This window comes from Bombina bombina, chromosome 1 (genome assembly GCF_027579735.1).
Source record: "Bombina bombina isolate aBomBom1 chromosome 1, aBomBom1.pri, whole genome shotgun sequence".
NCBI lineage: Eukaryota > Metazoa > Chordata > Amphibia > Anura > Bombinatoridae > Bombina > Bombina bombina.
Genome location: NC_069499.1, coordinates 1331305342 through 1331311341, shown reverse-complemented (window position 1 = coordinate 1331311341; position 6000 = coordinate 1331305342).

Below are 6000 nucleotides of genomic sequence, written 5' to 3'. Positions count from 1 at the left end.
TGATATCATTAGGGTTGATGTCAGGTATATGTCTCTAGCTATTTTAGCTAGAAGAGCTTTATGGCTTAAAACTTGGAATGCTGATATGTCTTCCAAGTCAACTTTGCTTTTCCTTTCTTTCCAGGGTAATAAATTATTTGGTTCACAGTTGGATTCCATTATTTCAACTGTTACTGGGGGGAAAGGAACTTTTTTACCACAGGATAAAAAATCTAAAGGTAACTTTAGGTCTTCTAATCGTTTTCGTTCCTTTCGTCACAATAAGGAACAAAAGCCTGATCCTTCACCTACAAGAGCGGTATCAGTTTGGAAACCATCTCCAGTCTGGAATAAATCCAAACCTTTTAGAAAGCCAAAGTCAGCTCCCAAGTCAACATGAAGGTGCGGCCCTCATTCCAGCCCAGCTGGTAGGGGGCAGATTATGATTTTTCAAAGAAATTTGGATCAATTCGATTCACAATCTTTGGATTCAGAACATTGTTTCACAAGGGTACAGAATAGGCTTCAAGATAAGGCCTCCTGCAAGAAGATTTTTTCTTTCCCGTGTCCCAGTAAATCCAGTGAAGGCTCAAGCATTTCTGAAATGTGTTTCAGATCTAGAGTTAGCTGGAGTAATTGTGCCAGTTCCAGTTCTGGAACAGGGGCTGGGGTTTTACTCAAATCTCTTTATTGTACCAAAGAAGGAGAATTCCTTCAGACCAGTTCTGGATTTAAAAATTTTGAATCATTATGTAAGGATACCAACATTCAAAATGGTAACTATAAGGACTATTCTGCCTTTTGTTCAGCAAGGGCATTATATATCCACAATAGATTTACAGGATGCTTATCTGCATATTCTGATTCATCCAGATCACTATCAGTTTCTGAGATTCTCTTTCCTAGACAAGCATTACCAGTTTGTGGCTCTGCCGTTTGGCCTAGCAACAGCTCCAAGGATTTTTACAAAGGTTCTTGGTGCCCTTCTGTCTGTAATCAGAGAACAGGGTATTGTGGTATTTCCTTATTTGGACGATATCTTGGTACTTGCTCAGTCTTCACATTTAGCAGAATCTCATACGAATCGATTTGTATTGTTTCTTCAAAAACATGGTTGGAGGATCAATTTACCAAAAAGTTCATTGATTCCTCAGACAAGGGTAACCTTTTTAGGTTTCCAGATAGATTCAGTGTCCATGACTCTGTCTCTGACGGACAAGAGACGTCTGAGATTGGTTTCAGCTTGTCGAAACCTTCAGTCTCAATCATTCCCTTCGGTAGCCTTATGCATGGAAATTCTAGGTCTTATGACTGCTGCATCGGACGCGATCCCCTTTGCTCGTTTTCACATGCGACCTCTTCAGCTTTGTATGCTGAACCAGTGGTGCAGGGATTATACAAAGATATCTCAATTAATATCTTTAAAACCGATCGTACGACACTCTCTCACGTGGTGGATAGACCACCATCATTTAGTTCAGGGGGCTTCTTTTGTTCTTCCGATTTGGACTGTGATTTCAACAGATGCAAGTCTGACAGGTTGGGGAGCTGTTTGGGGGTCTCTGACAGCACAAGGGGTTTGGGAATCTCAGGAGGTGAGATTACCAATCAACATTTTGGAACTCCGTGCAATTTTCAGAGCTCTTCAGTCATGGCCTCTTCTAAAGAGAGAGTCGTTCATTTGTTTTCAGACGGACAATGTCACAACCGTGGCATATGTCAATCATCAAGGAGGGACTCACAGTCCTCTGGCTATGAAAGAAGTATCTCGAATACTGGTATGGGCGGAATCCAACTCCTGTCTAATTTCTGCGGTTCATATCCCAGGTATAGACAATTGGGAAGCGGATTATCTCGGTCGCCAAACGTTACATCCGGGCGAATGGTCTCTTCACCCAGAGGTATTTCTTCGGATTGTTCAAATGTGGGGACTTCCAGAAATAGATCTGATGGCTTCCCATCTAAACAGGAAACTTCCCAGGTATCTGTCCAGATCCAGGGATCCTCAGGCGGAGGCAGTGGATGCATTGTCACTTCCTTGGAAGTATCATCCTGCCTATATCTTTCCACCTCTAGTTCTCCTTCCAAGAGTGATTTCCAAGATTCTAAAGGAGTGCTCATTTGTTCTGCTGGTGGCTCCAGCATGGCCTCACAGGTTTTGGTATGCGGATCTTGTCCGGATGGCCACTTGCCAACCATGGACTCTTCCATTAAGACCAGACCTTCTATCGCAAGGTCCTTTTTTCCATCAGGATCTCAAATCCTTAAATTTGAAGCTATGTTACAGGCTCGTAAATCTGTATCTAGGAAGATATATTATCGAGTCTGGAAGATTTACATTTCTTGGTGTTCTTCTCATCATTTTTCTTGGCATTCTTTTAGAATTCCTAGAATTTTACAGTTTCTTCAGGATGGTTTGGATAAAGGTTTGTCTGCAAGTTCCTTGAAAGGACAAATCTCTGCTCTTTCTGTTCTTTTCCACAGAAAGATTGCTAGTCTTCTTGATATTCATTGTTTTGTACAGGCTTTGGTTCATATAAAACCTGTTATTAAGTCAATTTCTCCTCCTTGGAGTTTGAATTTGGTTCTGGGGGCTCTTCAAGCTCCTCCGTTTGAACCTATGCATTTGCTGGACATTAAATTACTTTCTTGGAAAGTTTTGTTTCTTTTGGCCATCTCTTCTGCTAGAAGAGTTTCTGAATTATCGGCTCTTTCTTGTGAATCTCCTTTTCTGATTTTTCATCAGGATAAGACGGTGTTGCAGACTTCTTTTAAATTTTTACCTAAGGTTGTGAATTCTAACAACATTAGTAGAGAAATTGTGGTTCCTTCATTATGTCCTAATCCTAAGAATTCTAAGGAAAAATCGTTGCATTCTTTGGATGTAGTTAGAGCTTTGAAATATTATGTTGAAGCTACTAAAAATTTCCGAAAGACATCTAGTCTATTTGTTATCTTTTCCGGTTCTAGGAAAGGTCAGAAGGCTTCTGCCATTTCTTTGGCATCTTGGTTAAAATCTTTGATTCATCATGCTTATGTCGAGTCGGGTAAAGCTCCGCCTCAAAGGATTACAGCTCATTCTACTAGGTCAGTTTCTACTTCCTGGGCGTATAGGAATGAAGCTTCGGTTGATCAGATTTGCAAAGCAGCAACTTGGTCTTCTTTGCATACTTTTACTAAATTCTACCATTTTGATGTGTTTTCTTCTTCTGAAGCAGTTTTTGGTAGAAAGGTACTTCAGGCAGCTGTTTCAGTTTGAATCTTCTGCTTATAATTTCAGTTTTTTTCATTATAAGATTTAAACTTTGTTTTGGGTGTGGATTATTTTCAGCGGAATTGGCTGTCTTTATTTTATCCCTCCCTCTCTAGTGACTCTTGCGTGGAAGATCCACATCTTGGGTAGTCATTATCCCTAGCTCATGGACTCTTGCTAATTACATGAAAGAAAACATAATTTATGTAAGAACTTACCTGATAAATTAATTTCTTTCATATTAGCAAGAGTCCATGAGGCCCACCCTTTTTGTGGTGGTTATGATTTTTTTGTATAAAGCACAATTATTCCAATTCCTTATTTTTTATGCTTTCGCACTTTTTTCTTATCACCCCACTTCTTGGCTATGCGTTAAACTGATTTGTGGGTGTGGTGTGGTGAGGGGTGTATTTACAGGGAGTGCAGAATTATTAGGCAAATGAGTATTTTGACCACATCATCTCTGCATGTTGTCTTACTCCAAGCTGTATAGGCTCGAAAGCCTACTACCAATTAAGCATATTAGGTGATGTGCATCTCTGTAATGAGAAGGGGTGTGGTCTAATGACATCAACACCCTATATCAGGTGTGCATAATTATTAGGCAACTTCCTTTCCTTTGGCAAAATGGGTCAAAAGAAGGACTTGACAGGCTCAGAAAAGTCAAAAATAGTGAGATATCTTGCAGAGGGATGCAGCACTCTTAAAATTGCAAAGCTTCTGAAGCGTGATCATCGAACAATCAAGCGTTTAATTCAAAATAGTCAACAGGGTCGCAAGAAGCGTGTGGAAAAACCAAGGCGCAAAATAACTGCCCATGAACTGAGAAAAGTCAAGCGTGCAGCTGCCAAGATGCCACTTGCCACCAGTTTGGCCATATTTCAGAGCTGCTACATCACTGGAGTGCCCAAAAGCACAAGGTGTGCAATACTCAGAGACATGGCCAAGGTAAGAAAGGCTGAAAGACGACCACCACTGAACAAGACACACAAGCTGAAACGTCAAGACTGGGCCAAGAAATATCTCAAGACTGATTTTTCTAAGGTTTTATGGACTGATGAAATGAGAGTGAGTCTTGATGGGCCAGATGGATGGGCCCGTGGCTGGATTGGTAAAGGGCAGAGAGCTCTAGTCCGACTCAGACGCCAGCAAGGTGGAGGTGGAGTACTGGTTTGGGCTGGTATCATCAAAGATGAGCTTGTGGGGCCTTTTCGGGTTGAGGATGGAGTCAAGCTCAACTCCCAGTCCTACTGCCAGTTTCTGGAAGACACCTTCTTCAAGCAGTGGTACAGGAAGAAGTCTGCATCCTTCAAGAAAAACATGATTTTCATGCAGGACAATGCTCCATCACACGCGTCCAAGTACTCCACAGCATGGCTGGCAAGAAAGGGTATAAAAGAAGAAAATCTAATGACATGGCCTCCTTGTTCACCTGATCTGAACCCCATTGAGAACCTGTGGTCCATCATCAAATGTGAGATTTACAAGGAGGGAAAACAGTACACCTCTCTGAACAGTGTCTGGGAGGCTGTGGTTGCTGCTGCACGCAATGTTGATGGTGAACAGATCAAAACACTGACAGAATCCATGGATGGCAGGCTTTTGAGTGTCCTTGCAAAGAAAGGTGGCTATATTGGTCACTGATTTGTTTTTGTTTTGTTTTTGAATGTCAGAAATGTATATTTGTGAATGTTGAGATGTTATATTGGTTTCACTGGTAAAAATAAATAATTGAAATGGGTATATATTTGTTTTTTGTTAAGTTGCCTAATAATTATGCACAGTAATAGTCACCTGCACACACAGATATCCCCCTAAAATAGCTAAAACTAAAAACAAACTAAAAACTACTTCCAAAAATATTCAGCTTTGATATTAATGAGTTTTTTGGGTTCATTGAGAACATGGTTGTTGTTCAATAATAAAATTAATCCTCAAAAATACAACTTGCCTAATAATTCTGCACTCCCTGTATAGGCATTTTGAGGTTTGGGAAACTTTGCCCCTCCTGGTAGGAATGTATATCCCATACGTCACTAGCTCATGGACTCTTGCTAATATGAAAGAAATGAATTTATCAGGTAAGTTCTTACATAAATTATGTTTTTATAACTCTGTGCTATTTTCAGGGCTCTTCAGGTGTGGCCTCTGTAGAAGAGAGAACTGTTCATTTGTTTTCAGACAGACAATATCACAACTGTGGCATATATCAATCATCAGGGTGGGACTTGCAGTTCCCAAGCTATGAAAGAAGTATCTCGGATACTTTCTTGGGTGGAATCCAGCTCCTGTCTAATTTCTGCAGTTCATATTCCAGGTGTAGACAATTGGGAAGCGGATTATCTCAGCTGTCAGACTTTACATCCGGGGGAGTGGTCGCTCCATCCAGATGTGTTTTCTCAAATTGTTCAGATATGGGGTCTTCCAGAAATAGATCTGATGGCTTCCCATCTAAACAAGAAACTTCCCAGGTACCTGTCCAGGTCCAGGGATCCTCAGACGGAGGCAGTGGATGCGTTAGCAGTTCCTTGGTGTTACCAACCTGCTTATATCTTCCCGCCTCTAGTTCTTCTTCCAAGGGTGATCTCCAAGATCATCATGGAATAATCGTTTGTGTTGCTGGTATCTCCAGCATGGCCTCACAGGTTTTGGTATGTGGATCTTGTTCGGATGTCCAGTTGCCAACCTTGGCCACTTCCTTTAAGACCAGACCTTCTGTCTCAAGGTCCGTTTTTCCATCAGGATCTCAAATCATTAAATTTGAAGGT